At 37.6% G+C, this 12,733-nt stretch overlaps 1 protein-coding gene across 1 annotated transcript in view; it reads right to left on the bottom strand.

Annotated features, from left to right (window-relative positions):
- Nucleotides 1-12,733, bottom strand: part of TRMT9B (tRNA methyltransferase 9B (putative)) — a 63,500-nt gene that overhangs the window by 24,551 nt on the left and 26,216 nt on the right. The window contains 2 exon segments of the mRNA XM_038560229.1: nt 2,737-2,934; nt 4,982-5,139. The gene's annotated coding sequence lies outside the window, so the exon portion shown is untranslated.

Below are 12,733 nucleotides of genomic sequence, written 5' to 3'. Positions count from 1 at the left end.
TATGCTTAACTGTCTAAACCATCCGGCAACCATCTCTGAGTGCTGCAGAGATCAAATACTTTTTATTTTTTTATTTTTTACAATTATTTATTCATTCATTCATTCATTCATTCATTCATTCGAGACACAGAGAGGCAGAGACCTAGGCAGAGGGAGAAGCAGGCTCCACATAGGAAGCCTGATGCAGGACTCAATCCCAGGACCCCAGGGTCATGCCCTGAGCTGATGGCAGATGTTCAACCACTGAGCCACCCATGTGCCCCAAGATTAAATACTTTTTAAAACTTCTGTTTATCCTCCCTTCCTTTGAGGAACTGCTCCCAGCTCAGACACCACATGATGCTGGGGCCTGCCGGTCCTGTAGGCCGGGGACAGTCACTCTCTCTCCCCAGGGATCACATTTCATAGGGTTGAAAACCCTTCAGGGGTCTCTATGTTCTGCAGGAAGAAGCTTGTACTCCTCAATTCAACATTCAAAGCCCTCTACAACCTGGTCCCAGTCTATCTTCCCAGTCTTATATCCTGGAACCACCATATCTCAAATTGTCAGCTTCTACCTGAAGACCTCTCTTCCCCTAAGTGGGTCTCCTCCCGAGTGTCTCATACTCCCCTGGAAAACTGATGAGAGGTCATTGGAATCAAATCACTAATGGCACAACCCTAAAGTAAAGATCTTCAGGTTCCTTCCAAGTGTTGCCTTTCCTGAGGTTTCGTTTGTAGCTCTTTCTTCCATTAGCTACTTAGTACGCTGCCCCAAAACCTGTCCTTCATGTCAGAGGAAGTATGTTTGGTATTTGCTGCCAACAGACTTTATTAAAGACTTGGATGTGTCTTCATGACCACAGCTTGCACCTTGGGGTGCCACGGTGGAAGAGTCACGCTGTGGCCCTGAGTTCCTGACAGGACTTGCCACTGCTTGTGGTACTAGAGCATCCTGGGATGGCAGGGTCATGTAGGAACCAGCACTAGCCTAAGAGATCAGAGTTGTGGTACTACCATGGCCATCTTTGCTGTTTCTTCCCCTTTCTTTCTGTAACCACCACAACCTAATATCTGAGCTGCTTTTACAGTTTCCAGGCTTTCTGTTTCCCTTGCCTTCCTCCCACTCCCCATATCTCATATATCCATAAAGGTGGGAGTTTGCACCATCCTCCATTAATCATCACTTGCTGCATAATGCAAGACACTGTATGTTCCTGTGGTAAAAATGACAGCAGGGATCACACAGTACATGTGTTACTACTGGCTTGATGGCTGCAGCTTGTCACTTTTCTTCCATGAACCCAAGGAAAGCAATTTAGAATCTCTGTTCCATGCCAATTCTGGATAATTTTCCAGATAATGGATAATAGCCATTTCATAGGGTTGAAAACCCTTCAGAGGTCTCTATGTTCTGCAGGAAGAAGCTTGTACTCCTCAATCTGGCATTCAAAGCCCTCTACAACCTGGTCCCAGTCTATCTTCCTAGTCTTATATCCTGGAACCACCATATCTCAAATTGTTAGCTTCTACCTGAAGTCCTCTCCTCCCCTAACTGGATCTCCTCCCCTGAGTGCATCTCATACAGCTCCTCATTCAGATCTTTGCTAAAGCCAATAGACTGTTCTCTGTCATCTGAAATGCTCCATCCCCTTCCCCCTTCTAAAATCTTACCTGGCCTTCAAAGTCTAGCAAGCTTCTTCCTCCTCCATAAAGACTTCATGGGAAGCCATAGATACAATCCAGCATTCCCACTCTTTTTGTATTCTGCATATTTATTATCTGTATCACTCTTAAAACATTTCTCATGGTGCCATCTTGAATTCTCAACTTTGTATACATGCCCAACAAGACTAGAAGCTCCTGGAGGGCAGGAACTGGTCTGTGATCTGTCTTTGTCTATCTCACAGTGCTCAGGATACTGCTGAACACAGAGCAGTCACCCAACATTTAACCGTAGAACCAATGCATTGATGACCTGTTTCTTAGCTCCTTCTGCAAGACAACAGGACTTTACTCCAGACAAACTGGTCCTCAAGTCTTTGGTCAGAAATCATAAATGCCCTGCTGAGGACCAACATGCACTCAGAGGAAACAGGGCTAGGACCAAGCTCTCCTGGTTGTGTTTTTATTTCATGATTTCCTGCCCTGGCCGAGACCTGTTTTCCATATAACCCCAGGCATGCAGAAGTCCCAGCTTTGTATCTAAAAGCAAACACAAGCACTATAAATTATTCTCCCATTATAAATGCCACAGAAGACACAATATTAAAAAAGAGAACATAAAACTCTGCTTTAAATTTTTAAAGACCTACTCAAATTGCAATTCTAACATAACAGTTCGAGTTGGTCAGGATAGTTTGAAGACTTAATCATAAAATACATAGGTTGGTCTTTTTTTTTCTTTACCTTTCAATCCATGATCCTTCAAACTTAACATCTGCATATTATTTTCAAGTACAGGTTATACTGCAAACTTTTGTATGCTAACAACCGTCATTTAACAATAATGCTCTTCAACTACTAGAAAAGTATTTTGCTCTCTAAAAAACAGTAGGTATATTCTGGTCATTTTAACGTACCCTGTACAACTATTTTCAAATTCTTTTTATCACCTAATACAAAAATAAACTCCAACTTGCTTTGTATCACATTGTCATAAATTTAAAATTATAGGGATTGGGACTAATGAGGTTTGCACAGTATCCCAACATGCTCATGTTATCTGAATTGCAGTAAAAGCTGAAAGCTACTAACCTGAGTCATCTTGTGATTACAGGAAAATTACTTCTTGTCTTTGTGAAGCATAGCAATTTCTACCCTCAGAGAGTGACAGTTTTTGCTCATGACTTTCTTAGAGTGTAATGTAAATGAAAAACAGTAGAGTTAAATCAAACAGCAGGGTCCTTCACATGATGAAGCACTTTGCATGAGTCTCTGAAGGGAACACAGGCCCTATTCGGAAAAACACAAACACTAGATGTCATTTTACATAATGCAAATATTGAACCAGCTACAGCCCAGGTTGACCTCTTGACCTATGCATAAATTACCCAGGGATGAAGGGATTAGAAAGAGCTGTGAATATGTGGAGTATGCCAGAACTGTAAGAGCTATTTCTGAATTAATTCCTAAGCTTTCTATAAAATATACAGTACTTTCTCCCAAAATTACATTGAATGATCTCATCTCGTTCCTAGAAAAATTACAAGCATTGAGAGTCAACTCTGAATCCCATGGTTTAAGGAAACAAATGTATACTACTTAAGACAATATTACTAAACTGCATTAAAGCATTCCAGTACAATTTAACTACTCAATATTTGTTCATAATATCAGTTACTTCCATACCACTTTGAGAAGTACTCCTACTTATTCTTCATTGATCACATTTATTTTCTTTTTTCATAATACATTGGGTCTGTCATGAAACACATCAGAAGACTCTTCGTTACTAGAAAAAAAAAAAAAAAAAAAAAAAAAAAGATGGGCCTTGTATGCCAAAAAGCACTTTGTAATGTAGAAGTCTTGGGGTATAAAATGAAATCTGGAGAGATGCCTGGTGTGGTAGGAAAAGCCAATTCTGTAAAACCTTAGGACCTGACTCCTTATCTGTAAATAAAGCAAATAGACCTTATATCTAGATCACAGTTCTCAACCATGTTCCCTAGTCTTCAGATTCTTTGTATGTAAATTTCACTGCCACAAACCATACCTCTTATATATAGTGATTCTCAGGATGGTGGGGTGGCTTGCAGGTAGCTTCCCCTAACCTCCCCTGCTCTCCATCCCACACTAATCTTGGTCCCTACCTAAGAATCACTGATCTGGGTGTGCTTTGGAAATTTTATTTTGGGTCTTCAGAATATGCCTATACATTTAAACCCCAGTTGTCCCTCAATCATATCAGGTATATGATCACTGGGACCCCCAAGAGTTGACCTTTTAGGAAGCACATTTAAGAAGGGTCTTGAAAGAGCTATTTGTCATAGGATCTCATCTTCCCTCATGCAATTTTAGAGTGAGCCTTTATTGTAAAGGAGATGATGCTTGTTCACTGAGACCCCATGTTGTCCCGAAAATAAATGCTTTCTCCTTGGATCCATGCTTGCATACCCTGAGCTAGGCACTCAGTGGAGTGCCAACTGGGCTATGTACCTTTCCTTCAGGAATTAGTACCTAAATGAATGAACCTTCTCAGATATGCTCCTGAAGATGAGTCAGTAAGAGTAGCCAATGAAAGGAATTGTAGACAGTGCAGAAGGCATCTGTGAGCTACTTGGGTGGGAGCAGGGGTGAAGAAGCTTTTCTATATGCCCAAATCATAGCTTCAACACATATACATATAATTGACTTTCTTTATATTTACTAAATTATGATCCAAATTGTCCCCTGTTGAAAATATATGAATCATTTTATTTTCTCCAATTAGTTGCTGGGCAAAGACAAAATAAGAGTATATCTTTTAAAATGTTGAATTCAGATGAGTCCTTTTACAGTATTAGCCTTATATCTCTGGAGTAGTTAGTATTAAAAAACGTATTCTCCTTTTCTCCTGAATATGGTAAAACATCTCCTAGGGCAAAGATTTGTAACTCATACCTTCTGAAATTGAGATTAGCCATATGTGTATTTCCTAAAGAGGGTCAGCACCTCAACTTATGGGTTAGGGGCAAAGCCAGTTTTGAGATAAATAAAAATTCTGTAAAATTTGTTCTTTTACACATTCAGTTATACTCAACAAATATTATTTAAGCCTCTTGCACATGTAAGACACTAGAGGTAGAGATAAAACAATGTGCCCAAAAATTAATATGGGAAACAATACAAAGAAATAGAAAATTAAAATATGGCAGAAACTTTACTTTGGGGATGGATATATCCTGAGAGCTTCTAAACCCCCAAACTTAAGCTGTACCTTATTTAATCCTAATAATCTTATGATATTTATAATTAACCCCATTACAAATTACTAAACATCATAGTCTTTTAGGTCACTTACAAGTTTTCAAAACCACAAATGCCAAGGACCAAATCCAGTGTAATGAATATCCTGATCCAGGTGTGCACAGGTGCTACAGGAGCACATAGGGCAGGAAATTCATCTAGCCTGTAGCAGGGAGATGCAGTGAAGGCTCTTATGCAAGGCTTGCATCCAACCTGGAATTCAGAGGACAGAGGGTAGTCAGATAAAGGGGGAGTGGGTGCTTCTAGGCATAGGAAACAGCATATGCAAAAAAAAAAAGAAACAAGACCTATTATATTCTTTTTGATGAACTTCAAGGAAACTAATAACAGTAATAGACACATGTGCACACACGCACTCATAATTTACTGTTATCTGGGCCGTTTTAAGCATGAAACATATGTTAACTCATAGAATCTATGCAATAACTATACAAAACAGGAACTAGTATGTACCCCATTTTACAGGTAAGAAAACCAAGGCACAGAGAGTATTAGTGACTTTCCAAAGTTAGAGAGCTAGGAAGTGGCAGAGCCAGGATCTAAACCTAGAAAGTTAGATTCCAGAGTTCACACTCTTAACTCTCCATCTTGGGGGAGGAAGAAAGGGCAGGTGGGTCTGGAAGAGTAGGTAATAGAACACCCAGGGCTTAGTTTAGCATTCTAGGGAGTTTGGATTTTACCTGAACATAATGAGGAACCATGAATTATTTCAACAGGAGAAATGACAAAATTTGATTGAAGTTTTAAAAATTTCCTTTGGGAATATAAAGTAATGATCATAAAATTACTCCCTGGATTTGAGAAAAGAGTGGAAGACATGAGTGAGACCCTTAACACAGAGATAAGGAATAACAATAGCAGAGATAAAGGGGTCAATAAACAAAACGAGAAACAATACAAAAGACAATTACATGCAAGGGAAACCCCATAAGGCTACTGGTGGATTTTTCAGCAGAAACTTTGCAGGCCAGAAGAGGATGGCATGATCTAGTCAAAGTGCTGAATGGCAAATATCTGCAGCCAAGAATACTCCAACCAGCAAGGCTATCATTCAGAATAGAAGGAGGGATAGAGTGTCCCAGCCAAACAAAAACTAAATGAGTTCATGACCACTAACTAGCCTTACCAGAAATATTGGAGGGTACTCTTTGAGTGAAAAGAAAAGACCAAAACTGACAGTATAAAAGTAGGAAAAATAAAAGCAATAAAAATGAATATATCTGTAAAAAATCAGTCAAGGAACTCACAAAATAAAAGGATGTAAAATGCGACACCATATACCTAAAACATGCAGAGGAAAGGAGTAAAGAATGAATCAAACTTAAATGACCATCAATTTAATATAGACTGCTACATGCAGAAGAGGTTAAATTAGAAACTTAATGGTAACCATAAATCAAAAATGAGTAATAATACACAAAGACAAATCTAAATATATCACTAAGGAAAACCAGGAAACCATGAAAGAGGGGAAAAAAAGTAATGATCAGAGAAAAACTTCAGAATTAACCACAAAACAAATCATAAAATGGCAATAGACACATATGTATTAATAATTACTTTGGTTTTTTAAATTCATTTTTATTTTTTAATAATTACTTTGAATATAAATGGACTAAACACTTTAAACAAAAGATGTAAGGTGACAGGATGGATAAAAAAATAAGACCCATCTACATGCTGTCTACAGACATCTCACTTTAGACCTACAAACACCTGTATATTGAAAGTAAGGTAATGAAGAAACATTTATCATGCAAATGGGTGTCAAAAGTAAGCCAGAGTAGCAATACCTATATCAGACAAAATAAAATTTAAAACAAAGATGTAACAAGAGACAAAGAAGGACATTACATAATAATAAAGGGGACAATCCAACAAGATACAATTGTGAATATTTATGCACCTAATATAGGAGCATCCAAATACATAAAGCAGCTAATAACACACAAGAAGTAATCAATGGTAATACAATAATAGTAGGGGACTATAACACCTCATTTATATCAATGGATAGATAATCAAAACAGAAAATCAATAAGGAAATAGTGGCTTTGAATAACACATTGAACCAGATGAATCTAATAGATATATTCACAACATTCCATCTTCAAAACAGCAGAATACACATTCCTTTCAAGTGGACCTGACACATTCTCCAGAAGAAATCATATGTTAGGCCACAAAACAGTCTCAACAAATTCAAGAAAACGGAAGGCATGTCATGCATCTTTTCCAATGACAACACTATGAAATAGAAATCAACCACAAGAGAAGGTCTGAAATGAACCCAAATACATGGAGGTTAAATAGCATGCTACTATACAATGAATGGGTCAATCAAAAAAAATTTCAAAAAATACATGGAAACAAATGAAAATGAAAACAAAGATCTTTGGGTGCAGTGAAAGCTGTTCTAAGAGGGCAGTTTACAACAATACAGGCCTACCTTAGAAGCAAGAAAAATCTCAAACACCTAACGTTGCACCTAAAGCAGCTGGAAAAAGAAAACAAAACCTAAAGCCAGCCAGAGAAAGAAAATAATAAAGATTAGAGCAAAAATAAATGATATAGAAAATTTAAAAAATAGTAGAGCAGATAAAGGAAACCAGGAGCTGGTTCTTTGAAAAGATAAAATTCATAAACTTTTAGGTGGACTCATCAAAACACAAAAAGAAAAAATTCAAATAAATATAATTACAAATTAAAGAGGAGAAAACAACCAACACTGCAGAAATACAAACAATTGTAAGAGAATATTATGAAGAACTACCTGGCAACAAATTAAACAACCTAGGAGAAATGGATAAATTCCTAGATACATGTAACTTATCAAAACTGAAGCAAGAGAAATTAAAAACTTGAATATACCAATTACCAGCAAGGAGATTGAATCAGTAGTCAAAAAACTCCCAACAAACAAAAGTCTAGGACCAGACAGCTTCAGAAGCCAATTCTACGAAATATTTATTGTTTAATATTTTTTCCCTTTAGTTTTTTTAACTTAAAATTTGTTAGTTAACATACAGTGCAATATTCATTTCTGGAGTAGAATTCAGTGACTCATCACACATATACAAAACCCAGTGTTCACCACAGCAAGTACCCTCTTTAATACACATCACCCACCTAGCCCATTTAAAGAAGAATTGATATCTATTCTTCTCAAACTATTCCAAAAAAGAGAAGAGGAAGGAAAACTTCAAAATTCATTTATGAAGCCAGAATTACCCTGATACCAAAACCAGATAAAGACACCACACAAAGGGGCACCTGAGTGGCTCAGTCAGTTAATCATCTGCCTTCAGCTCAGGTCATGATCTCAAGGTTCTGGGATTGAGCTCCACATCGGGCTCTCTGCTCAGCAGGGAGTCTGCTTCTCCTTCCCCCTTCTTGTGTGCTCTCTCAAAAAAAAATAAAATCTTAAAAAAAAAAAAAGACACCACAAAAAAGACAGCTACAGGCCAGTATCTTTGAGGAACACAGATGCAAAGTCCTTAATAAAATACTAGTAAAACCAAATTCAACAAAGCATTAAAAAAAGAATTCACCATGATCAAGTGTAATTTATTCCTGGTATAAAAGGGTGGTTCAATATTTGCAGTCAATCCACGTGATTTATCACATTAATAAGAAAAAATATAAACTATATGATCATTTCAATAGATGCAGGAAAAGCATTTGACAAAGTACAATATCCATTCATAAGTGCTCTCAAAAAAGTAGGTTTAGAAGGAACATACCTCAACATAATAAAGGCCATATATGAAAAACCCACAGCTAACATCATCCTCAATGGGGAAAAACTGAGACCTTTCCCCCGAAAGTCAGGAACAAGACAGGGATGTCCATTCTCACCAGTTTTATTCAACATAGTACTGGAAGTCCTAGCCACAGCAATTAGACAACAAAAAGAAATAAAAGGTATTGAAATTGGTAAAGAAGTAGTAAAACTTTTACTATTTGCCGATATGATATTCTATACAGAAAACCCTAAAGACTCCACCAAAAAAAAAACGAGAACTGATAAATTAATTCAGTCAACTCACAGAATACAAAATCAAGGTACAGAAATCTATTGAATATTGATATACTAATAATGAAGCAGCAGAAAGAGAAATTAAGAAAACAATCCCATTTACAATTGCACCAAAAATACTCAGATACCTAGGTACAAACCTAATTAAAGAGGTGAAAGACTTATACTCTGAAAAACTATAAAACACTGATGAAAGAAATTGAAATGACACAAAGAAATGTAAAGATATTCCATGTTCATGAGTTGGAAGAAGAAGAAGTATTGTTAAAATGTATATACTACCCCCAAGCAATCTGCACACTTATAATCCCTATCAAAATACCAACATCATGTTTCACAGAACTAGAACAAATAATCCTAAAATTTGTATGGAATCACAAAAGACCTGAATAAGCAAAGCAATTTTGAAAAAGAAGAGCAAAGGTGGCGGCATCACAATTCCAGACTTCAAGTTCTATTAAAAAACTGAAGTCATTAAAACAGTATGGTACTGGCACAAAAATAGACATATAGATCAATGGAACAGAATAGAAAACCTGGAAATAAACCCACAATGATCTGGAAAATTAATCTTCAACAAAACTGGAAAGAATCGAATGGGAAAATGTCTCTTCAACAAACGGTGCTGGGAAAACTGGACAGCTATATGCGAAAGAATGAAATTGGACCACTTTCTTACACCATACACAAAAATAAACTCAAAATGAATTAAGGACCTAAATGTGAGATGTGACACCATAAAAACCCTAGAATAAAGTACAGGCAGTAACCTCTCTGACATTAGCTATAGCAAAACTTCTTTAGATATGTCTCCTGAGGTAAGGGAAAGAAAAACAAACTATTGGGACTATGTCAAAATGAAAAGCTTCTGCACAGCAAAGGAAACAATAGAACTAAAAATCAACCCATGGATGGGAGAAGATATTTGCAATAATATATCTGATAAAGGGTTAGTATCCAAAATATATAAAGAACTTACACTACTGAACACCCAAAAAAATAATCCCAATTAAAAAATGAGCAGAAGACATGAACAGACACTTCTCCAAAGAAAATATACAGATGGCCAGCAGACACCTGAAAAGATGTTCAACATCACCCATCATCAGGGAAATGCAAATCAAAACTATGATGAGATAACACCTCATACCTATCAGAATGGCTAAAATCAATAGTACAAGAACCAACAGGTATTGAGGATGACGTGGAGAAAAAGGAACCTTCTTGCACAATTGTGGGGAATGCAGACCAGTGCAGCTACTGTGTAAAACAGTATGGAGATTCCTCAAAAAGTTAAAAATTGAACTGCCCTATACTCCAGTAATCACACTACTGGCTATATACCCCCCAAAAAATACCAAAACACTAATCCAAAGGAATACATGTACCCCAGTGTTTACAGCAACATTATTTACAATAGCCAAGATACCGAAGAAAGGATCAAATTAATAGGACTGAGGGACTGATGAAGAGCATGTCAAAGAGGAAGAGATAATAATAATACTGACATCCTAAGATATACCACCACCATCCAAAACCAAAGTGGGAGAGAATGAAAGGCAAACAAAATGAAACTTTGGTAATGACCCTAAATAAACTGATAAACCAATTTTAAAACACATGTGACTATATCAAAGAAGCCTACTTAAGATTTATGGGGGATCCCTGGGTGGCTCAGCGGTTTGGCGCCTGCCTTCAGCCCAGGGCATGATCCTGGAGTCCCAGGATCGAGTCCTGCGTCCGGCTCCCTGCATGGAGCCTGCTTCTCCCTCTGCCTGTGTCTCTGCCTCTTTCTCTGTCTGTGTCTCTCATGAATAAATAAATAAAATATATTTTTTTGAAAAAAGATTTATGCATGTGCAGGAAATCGGATACAAGAAGGACTAGATGTTGGTAACGGACTTTGAAATGCCATGATCAGTAACATGTTATATTTCATTTATATTTCATGTACTGGCACGGGCTGTGCCTATATATTCCTTATGTTCTCTGATTGTAGCATTTTCCAAATAGGGACAAAGTAGCTTATGATGGCTGCATCTTTGCTGGGTATTGCAATTTATTCAGTGTTCAATAAAGGTCTATTTTATAAATATGTGTAGAAAGGAATAGAAGAATAAAAAATATACCACTTTAGATGGTGCTAAGGTCCACTGGTCGGAGGGAATGATCAGAGGGAGAGTTCGGGGCTGGATATATTGTTCCTGTCATGTTTGGAAGACAACAAAATAAACAAAATAAGATGGATAGGCTTGGAAGCTGCAGAGCACAGGCTGGACGAAAGATCATTTAAAAATCATTATCCTACGTCTTCGCAGTTAGGACCACTGGAATGAATTAAATCAAAAGAAATTATGCAGAGTTAAGAAATGGAACTGGGTTAGAACACCAGGGATCCCTAGTATTTAACCCTCATACATGTTAGTATTAGAGAAAAGGCTATCCATGTGCTGCCATTAGAGCTCTACCATAATTAAATTTAATGGAACAAACACTGACTGCCCGCCCCTACTAAGCAACAGTAGCTTTGGTAGCTTTGAGAGGAGCAGAAAATGGGTGGTTCCCTCCTCTCAAGAAGCTACAGGCTGATACAAAAGTAAAACAGAACATCCGCTGAATGACAATAGTAGGAAGCAAGCACATGATTTATTGATGAAAAAATATAGATAGCAAGCAAGATTAGCTTTTATAATTTGGAGCGACACTCTGAGTATTATTCCATCTACATAATGAGGCGAGTAAAACAGGATGCTGTTCTAATGAATATTCTTTACCCTACACAGAAGCCCTTACTGATACACCAGAGAGAGTACAGTAGAAGTGGTAGGAAAAAGGAACAGCATTTCTAATTAACATCTCATGAGCAGAACAAACTCAGGCCTTTCACACTATATAATATGGAGCACTGGAGAATATCACCCTCTCTGTAATCCCAACAGGGTCTACAGGTCCCTCACCCTCACCCCCAGTGTAAATGCATGTGGAAAGAAAGCAGAAAACATGAGGGAAGTACATCTTAGGAGAAAGACTGAATATTTTGAGAATATTTTGTTTTCCTTGAGAGTAATCCAAAGATTACATGTCTAAATTGACTCTATTTAGGTTCAGGATACTACCTCCAAAATCTCAGTGAAGGAAATGAAGGTCCTATCAGCCAGGTGAGGAGCATGAGTGTATGAGGGGGAGGGTGGTGACAGGAGGAGAATACAAAGTCAAGCTAAGAACTCACAGCACAATGATGATGAGATCTGTTATCCAAGGCTGCTCCTCCACAGACAATGAATGACTAGACCAGATTCATTGAACTCTGTTACAGTTCATTTTGATTTGGGAGATTAGAGCCTGCCAGGAAGTCAAATATGAGATTTAAGAAAAATGAAAATATAGCACCCTGCTTCGCCAGGCATTTAGCTGCTGGTGTCAATTTGACAAAACCAGCTCTGGTCTGTGTTAAGATAAAGGCAACAGGATGTCCAGAATGGCAGCTTGGAAGGAGATTATTTTGATGTAACAGAAGGCAACACATGACCCATGTGAAGGGGAGAAGCAGAACATGGCCCATCTTCTTTCCGCTTAGGAAAGGTTTCAGCAGGTCAAGTGACGAGGAATCCCACAATCATCTTACTGTCAAATCATTGTCCAAGAAGGAGTTTTACGTGAGGACAATGGTGTCGATATAAAATGAGACATCGTGTGATGATTTTTTAAGAATGGAATTAAGGAGCTACATATGAAGATGCATAATGT

This window comes from Canis lupus, chromosome 16 (assembly GCF_011100685.1).
Source record: "Canis lupus familiaris isolate Mischka breed German Shepherd chromosome 16, alternate assembly UU_Cfam_GSD_1.0, whole genome shotgun sequence".
In the NCBI taxonomy this organism is placed as follows: Eukaryota; Metazoa; Chordata; class Mammalia; order Carnivora; family Canidae; genus Canis; species Canis lupus.
This window is presented reverse-complemented; position numbering and strand designations above follow the sequence as displayed.